Source organism: Furipterus horrens, unplaced genomic scaffold (genome assembly GCF_987537825.1).
Source record: "Furipterus horrens unplaced genomic scaffold, mFurHor1.1.pri manual_scaffold_2, whole genome shotgun sequence".
NCBI lineage: Eukaryota > Metazoa > Chordata > Mammalia > Chiroptera > Furipteridae > Furipterus > Furipterus horrens.
This window is the reverse complement of record NW_028327172.1, coordinates 110,094,409-110,118,397: the sequence shown is the minus strand read 5'-3', so window position 1 is coordinate 110,118,397 and position 23,989 is coordinate 110,094,409.

Here is a 23,989-nt window from a genome sequence, read left to right as displayed (position 1 = left end):
TTTCTGGTAGTTTAAATTTTTCAGGCATTAGAATTTATGTTCTCATTTTGTTGGGTAGGGGAAAAAGAGGATGGCTATGTATCTTTTTATTTATTATTGATCTGAATGTTTTCTTTTTTCATGTTGCCAGGGTACTGATCTATTCAGTGGGTACTCAACATATGTAATTAATGGGTAATAACTAAAATATATAAAAAATAAGTGAGTTCAATTTTTTTGTGCTTTGATATATATGACCTACAGATTTTATTCTTCTCAAGTTTTTAGATGCAACGGATACCAAAAGCAAGTGAAAATGTAAATTTGAACTTGGAAATCTCTTCCTAAACTGAAAAAGTGTATATGCTAGCTCAGCCAAAATTCTAGCATCCTTATCTTCTTAGGGTGTGATTATGACTGCAGCTCTCTATTACTATGTGACCTTGGGACAATAGTCAATTTATTTGTGGCCCTTCCCCAGCTTCTCATTTCAAGGTAACTTGCTGTCTGCTTACTAAAAATCTAGGGTCTGAGCAAGTGAGATTTGATTTAATTTCATTTTTTAATTGTGTTCCAGCAACAGCTCCAAGGCTCTCCAACCTAGGAAGTAATATGCTTACAGTGCAGTTAAGCGCTAAGTGACTTTCCCAAATTGGGGAAGACCCAATGATCCAAGTTAAATCTGGCAGTAACAGTCTTTGTAAAGACTGTTCTGCATTACAACTTAGAGAAGCCATGATGCTAGGTGATACGACTCATGCTAGAGATAGCACAGAAATAAAATGAGATGGTAAAAAGAAGAAATAGAATTTGATTTAAAAATGGACTACCATTCATTCTTAATACTTTTATTACGCAATATCTTCCCCTTTCCCAGAAATACACACTACATAAGACTGACTTATACACAAAAATATGGACTAAAATCTGACTTGCGTTAAGGAGATGGTTGTTTTTCATTAATTTTGAGATTAATTTTGGAAAGTCAGAGAAGCAGAGGGAAAGTTTGGAGGAAAAGAGCAGGGAAGGCAGCTATTGTCTATTCTGGACCTTTCTGGGCAGGCACAGAAGTTGCAGGTTATATTTTTTAATCTAATAATAATCTCTGAGGTAGTCAAACATTAGCATCCCCATTAACATATGAGAAAAGAGAGACTTGCAAAGGTTAAGCGATTCGCTCAGCAAATAGACTGATAATTAAAATCTGGGTATGCTTGACCACAAATTTGATCAAATAAACCACAAAAGGATCTGCTTTTAAACATATTTTTCTTAAAATTGTGATGAATTTAAGTTAGCAGTTACATCAGGCAAAGCACTTTCTTAACTATATCAGTCCTACAATCTACAATATCTAATATTTCTCATATTACAAAATATAATGACATCAAACAATAGAGGTCTTATAATGATGCTTATCATATTACCATGATACCTGCATCAGTATAAAGTTTTTAAATGATCCTGAGATGATATTTTTATTTTTTCAGTTTTAGAGATGTAATTAGAGGCAATAAATTAGCACTAGAATTACCAACTAAAACTCCTTTGCATACTTTCCATCAGGACCTCATTTACAGCAGGAAGTTTCTCTTCCATGTAGCTACACTATCTCCAGTTTCAAAAACGTAGTATTGATTACAACTCTTGGAAGAAAATGTGGCTACTTAGCCCTTGAAGTCATATTTCCTGGGAGTTTGTTTAGGCTTTCTCAGAAATTATATTTATTTTGCATTTTTATGACTAATTGGGGTTTGCTTTTTTCTTTTAGTATTTATGGAGATTTATATAAGCCACACAGTTTAATTATGTTCACATAGGTATTACATCTTTTGATCATCATGCATTTTACATACTAAATTTCTTTAAGTGTATATTTAGAATTTTCATAAAACCTTAATGTCCATAAATCCAAGATAATTCATTCTTTACTATATTAATTCTTTTTTACATGAATTATTGCTAAAATGTTAGTAAAATGCAGGGTTTTATAATTGCTTTAAATTCATAAAAGTCCAGGCACTGTTAGAATGTTAGTGGAGGGATAAAGTTGTAAAGCCCATCAGAATACACTGGGTTTCATTCCCATCGTTGTTATGTCCTAGGTTTCTTTCCTTGGGCATGTGATTAAACTTCATTGCTCCCTGGTTTCTTCATTAGTTATAGTACTGACTTTACAGACAAAGTATATAAAGCGCTTGATACAGTGTCTGGCTCAGTAATTATTCAATAAATTTTAAGGATTTTAGTAATAGCTAGTGGATCCTTCAACCTAATACAATATCCCTTACTATCCAGACTCAATTTTAGTACTTATTACCACAGAAAACAGTTTAATTTATTAGATAACTCAAATTGTGAAGATCTCCTCCCTTTCATTGATCCCAAATTTGTCTACCTGAAACTTCTATCCACGTGTACCCTTTGATACTCTCAATATTGCAAAGTTGTCTAATGACAGATCATTAATATATAAATAACTTGTTTCCCTTTCTCTCTTATAAATACCTCTGGTTTTGTTTTGTGAAATGGTTTGTTTCCTTCATGATGACTTAGTTAATATTATTTGATTTTGGTTTATACAAAAGTTAACTTTTTTTTTGACTAAGAACTGAAGTAGATCTACTGCTTCAGGTTTGGTATGATCCAAGTGCTCAAATTATGTCATTAGGACCTTGTTTTTCCATCTCAAAAACCTATCTCACCTACTACATATTGGATACACAGATTCTCCCATTTTAATGTTAATATATTTCCAGTCTTGTGTCTTTACAATTCTGTGTCTAGTGGAAAAGAGAAAATGACTCTCATTAATCATGAAATAAATCATTGTGGCATGGTGGGCAGTATAGGAGATATATATCCCATACTTCTGTCTATCAGAATAGACATTACCATCAATCAGTCAGAATATACACTGGCCACAAACAATTATGTCTGCAGAGTGCACCTGTGCTGACCTTAATTCTATTTCAAGTATTTCCTCTGACTTGTCCTCAGAGGAGACTTTTGAGTCAACTTCACCCTAAGACTGAGAGTGAGAGGAGTCTCGATTTTCAGGAGGAAACAAGAATCATGCTTACCAGAAGAAAAAGAAATGGTTGAAGAATTTTCAGTACTAAAAACCACAGTGATACCCTATACATAGTTGAGAACTCCCAAATACTTAATTACATGGCTCAATTAATTTCAGTTATGTGATTGTTCTATTAAACATACTCTCCATCATTAATACTTGGCATGAAGTCTGACCAATAAGTGTAGGGCAGAAATAGAGTATTACCTGTTTTTGTCTAAAATCTATATTTCAGTTAAGAAAACCTAAGATTTTTCTAACAAGTTTCATATTCTCAGGCTGATATTAATTTTAACTAAAAAGCTTACATTAACTTCTAGTTATTTAATTTTTCAGTGTTATCACTAAAAATAATTACTTATCAAATTTAGAATTTTGCCAGGATCAACATCAACCACATTGGCCGAAAGACTGGAGGATCCATTTTCACATTTGGATTTATGATACCACCCTTCTCTACTTATGCAGAACAGAAAAACTTAAGATTCCAAAATAACACATCATCAACCTTACATTATCTGAAACATATTATATGCATTTCAACTTATCTTCATAAATCTCATTCTCAAATTCTGACTTCTATAATTAAGCAGAGTAGCTGATGAAGTCTTACAGTGCTCTGCTCTCCTTCTTAATCTCTTTCACCTGAGCCAACTGTGGCGCAGCGGGAATCTTTTAAACAGTAATAGTGAATTATCTCTGTAAACTCAATAAATGAATAAGACAGAATTTTGTCAAACTTTAAAAATTAAGAGAAAAAAGTCTACTTGGGCCAGTATACTGTGTTATAACATCAGAGAAGCATAATTTGGGGGATCATTCTATTCCAATACCTTCATTTTGCAGGTGAAGAAAAATAGGCTCCAGAATGTTCACTAACTTGTCTAATGTACAATAATTAGAAAAGAATCAGAGATGGCATAAGAACCCAGAATTTCTGTCAATTCAGATCTCTTTCTATCATGCCACAGTGCTTCTTGATTAAAATGTTATATGCCAAGCCCTGGCTGTAGTTGCTCAGTGGATTGAGTAGCATCCTGTGAATCGAAATGTCGCTATTTCAATTCCCAGTCAGGGCACGTGCCTGGGTTGCGGGCCAGGTCCCCAGTTGGGAGTGTGCGAGAGGCAATGACACATTAATGTTTTTCTCCTTCTCTTTCTTCATCCTTTTCCCTCTCTCTAAAAATAAATACTTAAAATAAACATAGAATAAAGAGTTTTGAGGTAGTGAATAACAAGGGGCAGATGGTTAGCTTTATTTATTCATCCCTCCACGATTTCTGTTTCTTCCCAATCGCTGAGCATTCACTTCTGGTAGTTACTGTTTTAAACTCTATAGAGTGTAAAGATGAATAAGATAGGGACCATACAGCAAAGGGTCCACATTCAGACTTTTACTTACGCAGACTAATAAAACTTAAGATTCCAAAATAACACATCATCAAACCCACATTATCCCAAAACATATTACCTGCATTTCAACTTCAACTTATTTTCATAAATCTCATTCTCAAATTCTGAGTTCTATAATTAAGTAGAGTAGGTGAACTCTGGATTTACACTGTAAGTTTATTTTCAAGGAAAAAAACCCCAATGCATCCATATACAAGTATCAGGTTTCATTCATTCTTTTCAAAGTATATGGATATTTTTAATTATTATGCCTTGTCAGGCAATAAAATGAACGAGTTTCTCTCATATTTTCTTCCTTTGAAATTCATGTATTTGTTTGCTTTAAATAAAATGCTGTAGGTACTGTTTTATGTTATGCTAAATAGTTTATATCAGCTACTGAATTGTTCTATTGAACAAATGAAATTGCTTTTAAAGGGTAAAATCAACAATTTTACAAATCTGTAGTAATTCATTGTTTTTACTGTAAAAGAAGAGATCATTGAGAGGTACAAACTATTACTTATAAAATAAATAAGTCACAGGAATATAATATACTATGTAGGGAATAAAGTTAATATTGTAATAACTTTGGATGTTGACACGTGGTTACTAGACTTATCAAGATGGTTACTTCGTAAGGTATGTAAATATGAAATCGCTATGTTGTACACCTGAAATTCATACAATATTGTATGTCAACTATACCTTAAATAAAATAAAAGACACTAAAAGAAATTTAGCCCTGGTAGGTGTGGCTCAGTGGATTGGGTGCCGGCCTGTGAATTGAAGGGTCCTTGGTTTGATTCCCAGTCAGAGCACATGCCTGGGTTGAGGGCGGGGCCCCCAGTTGGGGGTGTGAGAGTTAACCAATCATTATGTCTCTTGCATGTTTCTCTCCCTCTCTTTCTCCCTCCCTTCTCCTCTGTCTAAAAATAAATGAATAAAATCTTAAAAAAAGGAAATTTACTAAAATGTGAAACAATACCACTCAACAATATTTTGTTTTAAAAACTATAATTACCTATATTAACATTTATTGGGTTTAATATTTTTAAATCAATCAATATATTAACCCTTAGAACAGAACAGATTATTTGATAAGTCTTTACCTTGTGAATTTCATGGTTAAGTGAATTAGATCTTAGTTTAGTTCTTGAAAATGGCCCTTTATTAATTATTTAAAAAATACTTGCATTCTTTCTTATTAATGTTTCCAGTTCAGAGTCACAATCTGCCATTTTAAGTGTATTAATGGATGCAAGAGCTAATATTTGTTCACTAACATCTCTAACCCCAGCACTGTGAATGAGGAATGAGCTGCCACAATTTTAGAGAAAATGCATTCCTTATTACAACTTATAGCTTACATTATGAATTTCTAATGTAACAAGAAAAACATATATTTAAGAACAATTTTTAAACAGAAGACTCTATGTCAAAACAACATCATTTACAGTTTTGAACAAATTCCTTATGTCTTTTAACACAATAGTTTGTTACCAACATCAAAACTGTTACAATCATGTTTTCTTATTTAAATATAATTTAAAAAGTGTGCATTTGTGTGTATGTTGCAAAATATAATGGAAGAGGTATAATTTGGAAGGCTAAATAATAGGAATGTTCAGATAGTTTAGCACGCTCTTCAAAAAACAGAACAGACCCGCCCTTGAAAATCGGAGTTTTATGGCCATTTTTGCATTACCTATCTCAGAAACTAAAAATCATTGTATCTGCAAATATGATTCAAGAAGTAGCCTCTGTACTCTGCACCCTTGATAACTGTGAGTTTTATGATTCTGATGTAGGAATCTCCTGTAAGATAGGCATGCTTGCCCCAGATTTGGGCTTTGAAACATTCCAACTCATACTGAATCTACTTTAGGAAACTTTTATACCTTTCCTATGTGATTAACTTATTGAAATAGAAATAAGATGTTTTCACCTATTACATTTAATAATGTAAATTTTTTTTGGCTGTTCAGCCCAGATGACAAGCAGATGCCTAGTGAAAAAGATGGCTATTTCTCCCTTTCCTTTCTGAAACATACTTTACATTTTTCATTCAGGGAGTAGATTAAACAGCCTTGTGGTTCACTTAGGACTTCTCTCTGTACTTTGTTTAGTCTTCTATTTGAGTCTGGAAATTATGTCTATTATTTTACCCATTCTGTATCTTTAGTGTCTGATATAGTACCTGGATCATAACAGGTACTTAATTTTAGATTTCAAAACGAATGTGCAATACTATTAATTGCTTCTGCTTCTGTAAAATGGTGAATACATTTCCTGAGATTCACATAAACATAAGCAGTAAATTTTACTACTTAAATGGTCAAAGGGACTTTTAAAAAAATCATTTTCTATATCTATATCTGTTCAAGCATTGCATAAACACACTGGTTTGCTTGCATTGCAATAACGTGATCCAAGTTGTATTGTAAAGTAGTAACTAACATACTCCATGATATATATTTTCTGAATAAAGGCCAAGATATACATTTTAAGGGCCAATTTTATTGTATTTTGAGCATTTGAGGGACAATGAAGTTGACCCTTAAAATGTATATCTCAGCTTTTATGCAGATAATATATATCAAGAAATATGAATTTTCATATTTTCTTTCCTGAAGACCTGTTAGGTAGAAAATGTTGGTTTAGTTGCATTAAAATGATATATAAACTACTATAGGGCTGGCAGAAGCTAGATAAAAGCTGCAAGAGAAATATGTTATAAAATATTTGAAGCATAAAAATTCAAATAAAAATAGTTCATCAAAACAACATCAATAAGAATACTATATTTTAAAGTTAGTTCTAATAGGCTAAATATATGCATCCTCTTTTTGTACATAATTTCCATGCAACTGGAATAATACAAATGATTAAATGGTGTGTAAAATTAAACACTTTTTTACTGAAGGAGACTTTTGGTTGTTTTCCTCTCTGGGCATATATCACCACATCCCATTGGCAATATCACACACTTCTTAATTATACTTCTAAGGAAATCAGTGTTTAGCATGGTGATTGCCAACAGAAATATGTTTATTTAACCCTTTGAGTGCCATGCATAATTCAAAATTTGGATCAGCATGAGAAAAATTATATCAATATATAACCTGAGGTACAAAAAAAAGAACAAAACATAAAATATGAATTATTCCATTGTTATTTACATTTATAGCCATTGAAAAAAAGAGTTGCTAGGAGGGACGCTGGCACTTTTGGGAACATTTGTCAGTTCACTCACAGAGACGCTGGCACTCAAGAGGTTAAACCTCAGGCTTAGTTGCTAGTCATACCCAAAAGAACATGAGCTTTAAGACTAGTCAAATAATTTGGTGAAAATTTATTCTTGCAACTCAATAAATCACCACCCCCCCCTAAAAAACTCTTCATTCCACCCTAAGATGTTGCATCTCTAGTAAGTACACTCAATATTTGTTGTTGAGTAAATAATTTTGAAAAGAAATGGTAATTTTAAATTTAAAATGTTACAGATAATTTGAGTACCAGAAAATTGAGTTATATATAACATTAAAACACCTTCTCAATATTTTTTTAGAGTTATATTTTTTATAAAAAATTTTTCATTTCAAACTAAACATCAAGGTATAAATAAAACAATATATTCTACATTTTAAAACCACTTGTTTCTTACTTGAATTAGCTATATTATGCTTGAAATTTATTGATTTCTTAGCATTCTGTAGAATTGGGGAAGGATTACATAGAAAACTTTTCTCAACAATTTTTATGTGGTCAAACCACTAACAAACTGATGTAAATTTGCTATAGGATTCCAATTCCAGAATCTACTCATGTATTAAAAACAATGCCCACATATAGCTTGTACAATTCAAATGATACATTATATAACTTACAGATGATTACCTTATCAGATCTATCAAATCAGTAGAGATAGTTTATAAAGGTACTTATTATTAATAAAAGAGTAAAATGCACTCAAAGGTATCACTACAACAATTAAAAAATAATTATTTTTGACAAAGATCTGTTTTAGTTAATCTGAAAATGAAATAACTTAGTTCCTTTACCCTAATTCCTTCTTTCAACCAAGTTGTCCTGGCTGGTTCATCATATTCTCTATAGGCTGCATCATATTCCTTGAAACTTGAAGTTTCATACACCACGCTGCCACATGCATTCACTTCCATATTGATTTGTTTATGCATTAAGTTAACATATATAAAAAGGTCTACTATGCACTATTTTTTGTGGTAAACACTGGTAAATAGATGGCTAGAAATAGTGAGTGTATCAAGAAGTACTGATGAATGGGTAAATGTGGTATATAGGAGGACAAGGAATAAAGACAATAAATTAAAACTTTAAAATGTGTAGGTCAGCCAGACTTTGCATACAGAGTCAGATTTTAGAGGGAGAAAGGGATTGCAAACAGAGATTTTAAATCTTTGGAAAACTTTATTCCATATTTTCTTTACTTCAATAGGAAGAGTTATTAAAAAATGCAGGTGAATCCTAAAGTAGAGTGAAAAACCTTAGTCAAAGCTTCAGGACTACACCCCCCTCACAGTGGTTCCATCCACATAACTCTACCGGATGATGCCCCTGTAATAGGAAAGCCACCCTGCAATTCAAGGCAGACTGTACCAGAATCTAGTAGCTACCAAAGAAAGAAGGTTTTCTGAGGGGTGATTTGCTCCACAGACAATGAAATGACATGATGAAGAGGAAGAGCATGACTTCTGTGTATGTGTTAAAGCCTAAACTATCAAGAGAACTTCTCTGACTTGCTGGTTCTGTGGTCATTTATCACACCAAAAATAAGTAAAAATAAAACAAAAGACACAATTTAGAAATAAGTAAAATCATAACAAAATACACAAACATATGCACATCTTGCTTTTTCTATTTACCAGACACATAAATAAAAAGAAAACCCAGAAATCCGGCAACTTGAATTGGAAAAAGGAGGAAACTTGTTCTGTGGGTCTATCTAAGCATTCAGAGCCAGCCAGACATTATGCTATTGGACTTTCTCTTTTTACCACCACTCAGGGATTTCACATATCAAAGATGGGAAATAGCACAAGGAACTAGTGTAGCTGTCTGTATTCAGCAGAAAAAGGGAGTAAAGGAATTAGACATTGAGCTTAATAAACTGGGAAGCATGAGCCTATTGGCTCCACCGGGAAGCAACAGCATTCTTCCACCAAGCGGATTAACACTCCTCTCTTCCCACCAGAGGTACCAGATTGCCAGATGAGAGTAGGGGGAGGCAGGCACGTGCACAATAGAAATCGAAATGGCACGGGGGGTTGGGGAGGTGCTTGACAAAGGTGCCTCCTGGTCTAGCTTGGGGAAAGAAGGGATTGGTTGGGAGGTAAACCCATCTAAAGTCCACAAAAGCTTGAGAAGCTGATTGGTCACTTTCAGAAAGAACCTGGTCCATCCCAAACCCAAACTAATATAATCCCTGGAGAACAAAGAGGTTCTTTTGCTCTCCTGCATATCTGGAAATGCACTTGCCCCATTCATTTGTGCGCTCTCTCACCAGGAACATGCAACCGTGTGGGTCTGGTAGCCACTGGGACTCACAGCAGCAGATGGCATGGACTACAAAATCACTTTCTTTCTCGCTCATGACCTGCACTTGCCCCTTACACCTTATGTGTCCTCTCTCTATGGCTAAGTGGCCATAGCAGCCACATGGTCCCTGGCTGTGTAGGCTCCACACACAGACTCCAGGAGGGAGCCCGAAATGGGCTGCAGCTGGAAACACTCTAAACTGGTTGGACGCTGGACTGGATTATACTTTAATCTAGAGCAGAAATTCTGGACACTGGCTCTTGCCTTGTCGTACTGAATATAAGACTTCTTCTATGGCAAAATGGATGAAAACAGGACATTGGAAATCCAGGGGGAAGCTTCTATTTCCACGTGAATAAACCATGCCACACCATGGTCTCCTGTGCATGGGCCCTTGGAATGTTTCCTCTTATCCTATGGAAGAGTCTAATTTCCACCGACAACACTAGCCATAGTGACAATAATCATAAGAGTTGAAGATACCATCATAAGAGTACCATAGGTTTATATTGTTCTTTAGAATGATCATCTATGCAGTTATTTATTTTAAACATAGCAAAGGAGTGAAAATATGAGGTACTTATAAAATGGAAGCAGTAATCCATGGATTAGTGATTCTTAAGTACTTTTTTTTCTAAAAATAATAGTCAAGTGAGGTATCTCAATTTTAAAAGTTCTCTGGTCCAATGTAGATTTCCTTCTTGGTGACCCTTCTTGGACACTGGGGTATTACCATGGTGAAGAATCCTCGAAGCCTCACCACAAATAAAATGGCCTGTTTTTATTTAACAAAGCATATTTCTAACTTAAAACTCCTAATGTAGCTTGGGCATTTGAAATTTAAAAAATGAGAAAGCCACTTACTATCCAATACTGCCACATCTTTAAGATCGTAACTAATGTCTCTTTAATAAAAATAGTGTACTAAAATTATTTACAAATATATATTCTTTAATTTTTTGCTTTCTAAGACCCATATAATATGTTTTGTGTGCCAAACAAATCAGCTTAAAATTTGAGTAAAATGCATTTTATTTAAAGCATGCATAAACCACACCTGGCTTAATGGTTTTCTTGCTTGTGTTGCTTGATATTTAACACTATAATCAAACCACATTTCAGTGTTCCCTGTTCCTGATGAGCCCTAAATGAGACTCCATCAATCTGGCATACTATTTCAAGACTAGAACTAAAGATGAAAAATCTCACCTTGCTTCTAAAATAAAACTCTACCTCACCAAATATGTCCAAACTAAATCATTTAAGTAAAAATAATTGAATCAAGGCACTTTTGAAGGATTATTCCCAGGCCATCACCTGCACAACTGGCACTAATACTTAGCAAATGATATGTGTTCTAAGAATTTTACTAGCACATAATCAAAACTGAAAATACAGTTGGCATGTGAACTTTTAAAAGACTATATAAATAATATTAATGATTATTAAAACAAATGTATATAGAACTGAGTTCTTGCATACTATCTAGTCACATTTTTAAATGACCTCTCCATTTTTATCTCTGAGACAATATTTTTAAAAGCAATTTAAAAAATTATTACTTGTGATTATACACATTAGCACATCACATCAAAATTTTATTTTATAAAACATGTCAACAACACATTAATTCATTATTTGAGTTATTTGCATAATAACTATAGCAAAAGTTTCAGCAGCCATTCAGACTGTCTAAGCACTGCAATCTTCTATGTCTATAATAAGGATCCTGTCCTATTCTCTATTTAGAAGGATAGCATCAGAAACATAGAAAGGGTTCCTGTTCAAGGTGGCAATACAGAAGGCTCCTGCACTCATCTCCTCTCAGGGACACACCGAATCTACAGCTACACATGAAACAGTTCCCTGTGAAAGAAATCCAGAAACTACACATCAGGTAAATAAGAAAAAAGAAAACACATCAAAAGGAGCAGGAGAGGCTGAGACACATAAACCCATTCATGGCATTGAGACATGCAATCAAAAAGGAAATCAAAACTTCCAGCTTCTGCCTAAGGAGTAAAGGGTTTGGACCCAATATCTGTTGCCCACCTTTTAAGTCTTCTTCCTGAAGGATGGCCCCCAAACACTTAGCTCTCAAAGCCTCCAAGGCTTGCTTGACCCACAATACTAAAGCCAACAAGAGAACGGTTCTTACTGGACTCTCAGGGATTCGCTGAATGTCCCATTCATCCTTCTAGGGCTCAGCACAGGGTGCAGATTAGACTGCCCAGCCTTTCCCTGAAGGAGGTCTATTTGCATATCTTAAAGGGCTGCAGCCTGAGAGTTAGGTTTCTAATTTAATACACATCTAGCAGCTGGCTGAGGTGTAGCAGTTCTCTCAGGAGACACCGAGGCCAGCAGGTGCCATCTTCTAGCTTTCCCTCTGCCATGCTCCAGTTGGCTGGTGTCTCCCTGAAGGGAGCTGATGAAGACAACGGGATGCACCCCTTGATCCCTTGGCTCTGGTGGCCAATGGTGTTTGCATTCACAGCTGTCCCCCCAGGGTTCATCACATTGACAGTCTCTCCTTGAAAGAGGTCCCCGTGCATATCTTAAAAGTTTCAGCCTGAGGTCAGGCTTCTAATTTAACACATATGTAAGGGATAGCTGCAATCTTCTTCAGAGACTGAGAGGCTAGCAGGTGCCCTCTTCATGCTCTCCCTCTGGGTATGTTACTGATGGAAATGAAATCACTATCTCAGAAAGGTATATGCATTCCCATGTCCATTGCAGTATTATTTACAATATCCAAGACAAAAAATCATTCATGGTGTTTATCAAAAAATTAATAAAGAAAATGTGAATGTATACACACACACACACACACACACACACACACACACACAGAGTAGTCCCTCTCTATATTATATCGCGGTCCACTTATCGCAGCCTCACTGTATCGTGGGATTTTTAAAAAATATTATATTTAATTATTTATCGCATATTTTTCGCTATATCGCAGGATTTTGCAGTACTGTATATGTATGTATGTTGTTAAAGTTACTTAGGTTTAAGAGTGTAGAATATGTTTAAGAACATAAATAGTTTTTATAAAAGTGTGGAAAAGGTTAATAAGGGAGTGGGAAAGGTGAGTAAGGGACTGGGAATGGTTTATAAGTGTGTGGGAAGGGTTTATAAAGCCTTAAAATATATATAAATACTAAAATAAATGTAAGGTTCCTACTTCGCAAATTTTCACCTATCGTGGAGGGTTCTAGGACATAATACCCATGATAAGTGAGGGAATACTATATATATATATGTGTGTGTGTGTGTATATATATATATATGTGTGTATATATATATATGTGTGTGTGTGTCTCCACTATATACAAGATCTGTCCAGAAAGTATACATCCATGTAGTATGAAAAATAGAGACATTAATTGAAGAAGATACAAGATACAAGAAGCATTGTACACAGGACAATGAACTCAGTCCACTTCTAACTAGGAACCTCAGGACCTCACACAGTTCTCCCAATTGCCATCAGCTGCCCCATCATATTTTCCTGTCTCTCACCGATGGTCTGAAATCTCTTCCCTTTCAAAGCTGATTTTAATTTTGGGAAATGCCAGAAGTCATAGGATGACAAATCTGGGCTGTAGGCAGGTTAAGTTACCTGGGTTATTTGATGTTTCACAAAAAAACTGTGCGCGAGACATGATGCATTAACAGGAGCACTGTCATGATAAAATTGCCATTAACCAGTTGTCCATAGCTGTGGCCTTCTGAATCATTTGAATAGTTTTCATGGAGTAGGTTCAAGCTTACCACAAAATTTGATACAGAATCATTGATCTACTCACTTAGTCATTTCGAATGCAACAGGCACACAGTACACATGCTCACTCAATGGAATCCACCACCCCACTGACTAGTACAGTGAAGTAATCATTGTTCATGCATGCACATTCCGGTCTACTCTCCTCAGCTGCCATGTTACACCGATGTTGTGCAAACCATTCTCATTATATTAATGATGGTTGGACTTTTTTCTGGAAAGACTATATATATATATATATGTATACACACACACACACATATATACATTATATATATGTATGTATGTGTGTATATATATATATATATATAATATCTTAAATCTTAAATCTTAAGATTTAATCTTAAATCTTATTCAGCCATACATTTGCGACAACATGGGTGGGACTTGATGGCATTGTGCTAAGTAAAATAAGTAAGAGAAAGACAAATACTGTATGATCTCACTTGTATATAGAAACTAAAAAAAATGAGACTCCTAGAGAGAATAGATTGCTGGTTACCAGAAGGAGGGAGCGGTGTGGGCAATATGGATGAAGGTGATAAAAATGTACAAACTCCTAGCTATAAGGTAAGACATGGAGATGTATAACATGGTGACTATAGTCAACAATACTGAAGTATATATTTAAAAGTTGCTAAGAGCAGATCTTAAAAGGTTTCATTAGCAGAAAATATTGTGTAACAATGTGAGGTGATGGATGTTGACTAAATTCGTGGTAATCATTTCACAATACATAAATACATAAAACTGTTATGTTATACTCCTAAACTAACACAATGTTAATTGTCAGTTATATCACAATAAAATGGGGAAAACCAGAAGTATAGAATTTCTACTTCAACCTCTGTTGTAAAGAAAATTAATTATGGGGTCAAAAATATAGCAGACTACATGTTTGTTCAGTTTTATATACGGCACTGATTCTCCCCATTATATGGGTACTTTCAAAGCCGTCAGTGGTTCAGTGTATGATTTGAATGATGAAGTGCATAGTTTCTATAGATTTGAAAGTAAAAGGTAAAAAGAATATAAGCAAAATCTAGAGGAGATTATGACATTATGAAAGAAAAAATCCAGAAAAATGATATTTTATTATTAAATAGTACACAGATGGAAGCTTGGGGGTGTTATAACATTGTGATGATGCGTGAGTACGTGAGTGAGTGAATGACTGAGTTTTTACATTGCAGAAAAAAAGGAAAGAAAGGAAGGAAGGAAGGGACTAAAGTTCTCCATAGCTAAAAGTGGCCAAACAGACATATCAATAGCTTAGAATGTATTTGTACTAATCATTATCCTTAAAAATGCATTTAAAATATATTGGAATGAAAAAAGCACTTCGTATAAGATTAAATGACAAAATTTCAAAGTTCAGTTGCCTTAAGCTGCAGCAATAGATAAAATCAGATAATTATAATCATTCATTAATTGTGATAATCATTCACTTAGCTGCTTTGTGATAATGAAATTTAAAATTAACCTTGTAGTATGTGAAATCTCAACTAGTCAGAAAGTTAGTGAAAGTTACTCCTTTAGAACAATATTAGGATCTGGAATGTTTATAGTTTAAATTGTCTCTTGAAGACACCGAAGATAAAATATTAAACTTTTGCATCAACTTTATAGGAAAACAAACATTAACCCTTCAAAGAACAGTTAATAGATAAACAAGCAAAAGAGATCCTCAGTATTATTGCAATTGTTTCAACAGAAACATTTGTTTTCATCTGTCTGTTTGTTTCATCTGGAGTTGCTTTGGGACAAAGGTAATAGCATCGGAGAATGGAGATAATCACAGTTGGGGAATTGGCCTGACTAGAGACACTGATTCCGTGTCCATGGCCTGGAATCATGAGTTCTGTAAGGAAATTCTGGACCAATAAATTGAAAGAAAAGAAAATTTAAACCAGTCTTTGAATTTCCCTACATGCAAAATTGTTTTACTTTTTTCTAATTAAAAAAAACAAACAAAAGATATATAATTTTATTTTATTATTTTATTTAAGCTAGATTACCTTTTGGGTTCTGACTGGATTCCTTAGTTCATTGTATTGTGGCATTCATAGGCAATGGCTGAAAGTCAGTTGCATGATTGGCTCTGTAAGGAATTTCAGTCCTAATCCAAGTAGAACAGATTAACACTGAGAAACATTTCACAGTGTTTACTTAATTCTTCCTTCACATTGAATTCATACATTCAGATATAAAGTTTCTTTTCCCCTATTATGACTGAAGTTTTTGAATTAGTAATTAATTAGCTGGTTGATTTGACAATGATTAAAGGTCTCTTTATGCCAAATACTGAGTTAGAACCCAGGATAAAACTGTATGTAAGACTACTAACATTGTTCCTTGTCCTTGCAAGCTAACATATAACCAGCAGGAGATTAACAAAGAAGCTCTGAAAGTCTCTGAGGTCAACTGCATGGTGCACACAACTACTGGTCTGCCAGCCTATACACTGAAAAAAGTTGCTTAGCACCTGGAAGACCAAATGGGTATTAAGTTGTGCTCATTCAGGCAGAGAACTCCTATCAAACTAAAAGGTATGTGTAAGGACACAGTTTTAATAAAATGATCCAGCTTAGTTTCAAGACTTGTATGGGTAAAGCAAATATTCCAGGATCTCCAGAGAGAGTGTGTCATATTATAGGCTAGTGAACTGTTTGGATTTATCTGTGTGTACAATAGAAAGAATTGGGGAAAAGGACTAGGCTTTCCATAACAATCAAGACTCAGAGCATCTGTACTGAATACCTTTGCATTTTCTCTCCTTACAATGATGTAGTTGATTTTTAACATCAGACTTAACTGTTACACTTGAGATTTGCCCCATTATTTTTCATGGCAGAAAATAAAAGGGACAACAAACAACTCCACCCCTTCACTTAAGCGGTAGGATGGTATGGGCCAAATAAAGAGAAAAGAATGCTATGGACCAAATAAAAATCAGTAAAAATTATTAAGGCTAACATTTATTGTAAGCTAATAGTGTGCTAAGTATTGTGTTTTTACTTTACTGAATTTAGTTTTTTAATTCTCAGTATTATGGAAAAGTACTATTATAGATGTCATTTTATCAGCATTAAGTAATCACAAAATGGGTCACATCATTGATCGCTATTTCTTTCTGACTTGGAAATGTCAGAATATCAATACTCTTCCATTTTATATTAAAAATATATCTATAAAGATAATATCATTAGCAGTTTTCAAAATAAAATAACCTTAATACATATTATATCCTTTCATGTATGCTGCATCTATTTACATTTACATTAAACACAATGTTGCAAATGGATTGTACACAAAAACAATTCTGTACCCTTTTAATAATTTGATGTCAAAATAAGATAAAACTCTAGAAAGCCAGAGAATCATTATACTAATTAAGGGTAATTAATTTAATAAAATGCCATTTCCACAGGACTTGGTGAACAGCAAAGAACCAGATAACATTTAGACTACCAACAGAATTTGTGTAAAACCACGTCTAATGAGATTTAGCCTGAAGTGAGCTCATCCTTATTTGAACTCTCATTAGAACTTTTCCTATCCCTCTGCAAGATTTAATATGTGCTGTCTTCTGTTATTAGTTGTATGCACATCTTCTCTCTACCAGACTATAAACCTTAAGCTTAATGAGTGTTTCTAATATCACTATATCTTATACAACTTAAACATTCAACAAATATTTCTAAAAATAGCACATGCATATTAAAAGTAGAAAAGCAAGTGCAATTCAGTATGAGATTTATCAATGTGCAGATAAATAAATGTCTTCTTTGTTTTAATTTAAAAAACCAAAACCAGAAAATATTAAACAAATAATACATCCTACAAAAGTAAAAACATCTATGAACTTCATAATAGAGATATTAAAGTTCAAACCAGTGTTCAGGTATTTTCTCTTTTCCCCTATCTCTTAGCTAGAGTATCAACAAATAATGGCCGCTAATATTACTCTAAACAAACAATAAAACTAAATCAACTGAAGTAAAATTAATATACTGAGGGGTTATATTTATATTATTTAAAAATACTTGTATTAGTTTAGTTGTTAAAACCTACAATCACCATCCGTTAGGAGAGATATGTGAGGCAGATATTTGAAAGATAACAGAGAAACAACCTCCTAATACTGAATTAATAAACATTTTAATGGAAAATTAATGCCTTACAGACAAGGTAGGAAGGAATTAATCTTTGTTCAAGTGACACCCCAGTTAAAATCAAACTTGTGCAAGTAGCTATGTAACTGACTCATGAAAAACTCTTTCATGGAAGAATCTAACCCAGTTACATCAATCAAGACTGCCATATTTTCTCCATCTTTCTCTTCCAATTTCTGAATTTTAAGTCTTTACCTTGAATAATAAAAATAACGTATTTGTACCCAAATTACCGAACTGTTTAGAAATACCTGGGAAGTACAAAGCACCACATGGTTTTGTTTTCTGGTCTTCAAGTCTGTGAAAGGAGTGCATATACTGAGCAAAGAACTAAAAGCTTAAGGAGAGTAACATATAAAAAGCTTTTTCTATTTTGAAATCTTGAGAGTCATTCTCCAAAATATGAGGAAAATAAGGATGTGTGATCCTTTCCCACAAGGTGTGGCATAAATCTATCAACATGGACTCAGAGCCACTTTGCAGGACTGGGTGATTTTCAGTGTGACAGGACATGCTAATGGGCTTCTTGGTGAAATTCTGATAAGAGTGGGAGGGAGCCTGGTTGTGCTGAAGATAAAAATAAATAAATGGTGCATATTTGTGCTGATGTTGAACTGGATAACTGAATCCTCTTTACCTGGTTCTGCATGGGAGCGTGTGTGAAGCAAACAGTATTTTGAAGATTTTTTTTGATAAGTGATGCTTTGCTCACTTTCATTTCTCACCTGTTGTGCATCCTTCACCAACTCAGCACTGATGCAAAATTATTTCAATGCTGCGTATTGTTCCCCACTTATAATAAGAGACAGAAAATACTGAGAGTTTTCTGTTTTTACAGTAAATATAATGATGTAATGTTTTGCTTCTCGCTAGACTTATTTCTTTAAAATAGAAAAGCATCACCTGTGAGCAGAATGAACCTTTGAAAACTTCATATGAAACCCCATTACTTAGATACAGTGTACTAACCTTGGATTGTGTAATTCCATTCAGCAGGAATAGAAGACAAATTGTTTCTCCTTTCTTTGTTATTTAAACTTCTTGTTAAGATTCTTTAAATAGACTGACTTGCTGGAGTTAGCATGGAGGCCTTTTAATTTATTTTATTTTTAATTTTAATTATTTTTAGAGAGAGGGGAAGGGAGAGAGAAAAAGAGGGAGAAAAAACATTGATATGAGAGAGAAACATTGATCTGTTGCCTCTCAAACATACCTCGACTGGGGTCCAAACACGTAATCCAGAAACATGCCCTGACCAGAATCCAACCATCAACCTTTCACTTTATGTGATGACTCTCAACCAACTGAGCCACACCAGTTAGGGTGGCATGGAGGTCTTTTAATGGAGAATTTATTTTAAATTGTTTTTCTTTGTTTCTTATAAATGAGCATATCCTAGATATTTCAAATACAATAAATAATTCATTCTTGATGAATGTTGAAACAATATTTATAGAACAGGAAGCTATAGCCAAGATGTTTGTTGACAACTAGAAGAACATAATTGAATTTCATATTTTCCCTTCATGTTACCTTTTATTCCCTTTCATCTGACTTTTTGTTTAACTTTAATTGATTATAAATACTGAACAAACTTTTTGTTCTATTACTTCAATAGCCTAACTTAAAACATTCATGTTAGACACCATCTCTGAACATCATCTAAAGAATTAAAGTTTATGACAGAGTTTCTTTTATACTAGAGAAAGAAGTGACTTCATAAACACCATCACAGCAAAGCCAGAAGTTTTTGAAAGTGTCTCGTTAGAGCCCTGGGGTGCTGTGGAAATAACTTCAGGGATGAGAAGCACCCATTCGACCTGTCAGAAAATCACACATCTCACTCCTGACGTAGTCAATCAGATAATTAATATATTTCAATCTTCCATATTTTATATTGATTTATTATAAAGAAAATGTTGTTAACTTAGTAAAGTGCCTGAAAATCACTGAATAAGCAATTCATTAAAAAAGACGTCATGAAAGAAAATCAATTGGGGGACATAAACTCAGCCTAGGGTTTCCAGGATAGAAGATAGACTAGTTATAAAAAATACAATAAAACAATGCTGTTGAGAATGGAATTAAATCAAGATACTATGATGAGCTGCTGCATTCACATTTGGTGATATAGGTTGAGATAGCATTTCTTAGTTTCTGGAAGTATTATTATCTTCTCCATAGTTCTTGGTGTGCCAATCACTGGTCAATTTTCCCTTTTTCCATGCCATATTAAAATGCAACCTCTTCACACTGGATGAAAAGCTGAGAACTTATTACTAAAAACCTGTGGATACTCCACCCTTCCTAATAGCTTATCCTACTTTATCTTATCTTATCAATTTAAAAAGGCAATAGAGTGTGGTTTTGTAGTTCTTATCTATAATTATATTTTGTTGCTATAAATGTACTTCTTCTTGTGACTGCAAAGTCCAGTGGAAAAATGTTTGAAAAAAATTAAGTCCTTGACACATGATCTGCATAAGTTATCTGTCCATAAAGGATGTCTGTTTTGAGGAAATTTTGTTATTATTCCAGATGGCAGTACTGTCATCTTGGCCACACCACATGTAGCACATTCATGAATCAGTCACTGGGTCTGGTGGCCTGGAAATGATTCTGCTATTGAAAAGATTGTAACAAAGTGTCAGCATATGCCAAGCCATTCAACTCTGTCCTCCAAAAGAACGTCTTTTCCCATGGGAAGTTACCAAAAAGTTTTGGTTAACAATCTATAAATTTCTTTACCAGACTTAAAAGAAAAAATAACGTTCATTTGCTGATCTTTTGCTTGGCTCAGAGTCAATCTAAATTTATGTCAAATAGCAGCTGTGTCTGTTATTGTAAAACACTGGTGATCAGATACTTTAGTTTTGAATTTACGTAATTTGTGAATAGAAATGTTATGCAACTGGTCAATGTAATTGGTCTCAATGGGATACACCTTGAGGTTCATCTCAGAACTATATCCGTTTTTAAAAAATGTATTTAGTAGTATTAATACTAACCATCTTTGGTCATTTTAACTGAAAGATACACTTAACTAAGCTCGTGCAGTTGAAATGAGTCATTTTTACTATAACTGAGGTCACATAACATCCAAAATACAGTGCTCTCAGGGTACCAAAGCTATGTTGACTGATTTCAAAGGTCTTCCTTCTACCAAGACCTAACAATAGCAAAACCATCAGCATCATCCACTCTAAGCAGTTTTATATTGGATTTTCACCTACATCTCCCAACACATCATCAGAGCCTTAAGTGAAGACATTTTTCCTTGAACAGTTAAAATGGGGAAAGTGAAGATAGCCAGTTTATATTCTATATTGAAAGCCTCTCCAATAAGTGTCTACTCCATTGGTTAAAAGCTAATGTGCAATTTAGAATAAGGGAGTAATAGTATTTGAGAACAGAAAAGAAGGCTGTTGTAATTTAATCTGGTGGGCCAATTTTCCCTTATTACTTACTTAGTAGTCTAGTTTGTTCATTCTAGACGCCTGAATTTATAAACCAGAGGAAGATAACAGAATTTTTACAGGATGTTGGACTAGACAGATGTATTGAGGAAGTGATTATTCTAAAACTTCATAGAGACAATAATAGAAGGTAGCACAGTGCAGAGAGGAGGCACAAAGAGGGCACTACAAGATCATACTTGAGAAAGTGAAGTTTGAAAGATAATTATCTCATCCTGGGCAAGTGATGAGGGTGGGGAAAAATGTAGAAGTGTACATGTTGGCAGAAAATAAAGGCCCAAATAAAAAGATAAAGAAAAATTCAGCCATTTTTCATAACAGAGGAAAACTCTAAGGTTCTGCATAACACATTTCTAAAATAGTGTCTAAGATTTACTATTCCAAGCAAAAGTTATTTAGCATTAATCAGTTAATTTGATAGATGAAATGAGTAAGTGTTGGCAGAAGAGCCAGCAGAAGATGATTATTGGTAAATAAGGAACAGAGATTTTCAGAAGTTGTGCATTTAGCAATCTGTCTCAAGTGGCAGTAGTCTGCAGCTGTCAATGATTTTTCTACCAAAGCAGCCCTGAGCTTTCAGGACGTAAAGGAAAATGAGTCAAGGATTTATTTACTTGCAATTTCTATCTAAATAATTACATTTTCGGATACCTAAAATTACATCAAGATGTTTGGTTTATAAAAAATAAACTCACAGCCACCTAAATTTATGCTGATGAAGGCATTTTCTAGGAAACAGTTTATCAAGATGCAAAGTCCCAGAAACTGTCACCATCTATTTGACAATGAGAATAGGAGAACATGCTTGGAGTTATAATTGATGATGATACACGAAGCTCTGAGAAGCTCAGAATGCCTTATAAATAGTGATACATGTCATATTGTTTTACTTGGGATTTCCAGCATAACATAAGGAGAAGCACCAAAAGATGCTGACTAATCTAAGTTTAAAAATCAAAACCCAAACAGCTATTAGAAACCAAACACAAGGACCAACTTGGTTTGTGAAAAATAATTATGTTCAAATGAATGCTACAGAAGTTAATTTACATAATAAATTTGCATTTGATTATATGAAATTTTTGGTGTGACTATTATTGAAATGATTCTTTCTAACTCCCTATTTAACTGTACCCATAGCTGTCTTAAGTTTGTTAATTAATCTGCACAAAATATTCTTGATTTAGGGATAGCAAACCATGAGGTAAATGTACTGTGAAATGAGAATGAAGATTGCAGATTGCAGTGTTGCTAAGACGGAAAAACTGTCAAAAATATTGGAAAACTTCTGCAATGCATTTTGAGAGTTTTAAATATTCAGGTTACCAATTTAGGCCACAAAAATTTACATCCAATCCCTGCAGGACAGTTCATTCCTTTAGTACTTGTTGAGCATCCATTATGGACCAGATATTAGCTTAGAGATGACACAATGGAGATATATTGGTGAACAAAACAGAATGTATCTTCTGGGATCTTATGTTCTAGTGGGAGCCAAATTCAAAGCTTCTTATATAGTATGATTTTTCTAGTGTTTATTTTCATTTCCTTCATCACCACATATTTATTTGGCATCTGTTTAGTGTAGTAAGGAAAGGATTAGGTGCCATAAATATTGTAAACATGCAGTTATGATAAAGGCAGACAAGCCCTTGTCATTACAGTTCAAAAGGGAAGACAGAAAATTTAAATAAAGCAATGATAATAAAGATGGTGATTATTAAGATCAAGGCCATATTAGCTATTATGTAAACTATGACCAGCCTAATCCACTGGTCAATGGCACCATAAAAAAAAAAAAAAAAAAAAAAAAAACAGGAGAAATGGAAAGTTGTTTAGGTAGATATAATAATAAAATGCCCCAGTCTCCTGCCCCCCTGGTGCACATGCTGTCCATAATCCACAGGCCCCTACCCCTGATGAATATTGCTCCTGTGCTTAGGTTATGTGACAGAGCTGACAGGCAGATTTATCTGAACAGGCCTGATGTAATGACATGACTCTTTAAAAAGCAGAGTTTTTTTTCCACCTGGTACCTAACAATGTCTGATATTCTATGGATGAAAAGAATTTGACAATCTGTTGCTTGCTTTAAAATGGAAGGGGTCAGGAATCAAAGAATCTGTATGGAGACTACAGCTGAGTGGCTTTGGTAGATAGCCAGCCAGCAAGCAGTCACCTAGTTCCATAACCATGAAGAACTAAATTTGCCAACGACAACAATGGGCTTGGAAGTGGACTTCTCCTCCAGAGGCCTCGTGATACCTTAAACAGAGAACCCAGTAACTCTCTGCCAGAGTCCTGACTTACAGAATTGTGAGCTAATAAATGGGTGTTCTTTTAAGATGAGAAATTTGTGAAAAATTTGTTACCAGCAATAGAAAATTCATACAGCTGTGGATAATGATAATAAACTCTGCTCAATATAAATTGGGCAGGGTTACATTTTAATAATCTAGGCTTATTTTTTTTCTTGAAATAGGTAAGAGTGTTAAGATAAAATTTGTTTACATAGATTTAAAAT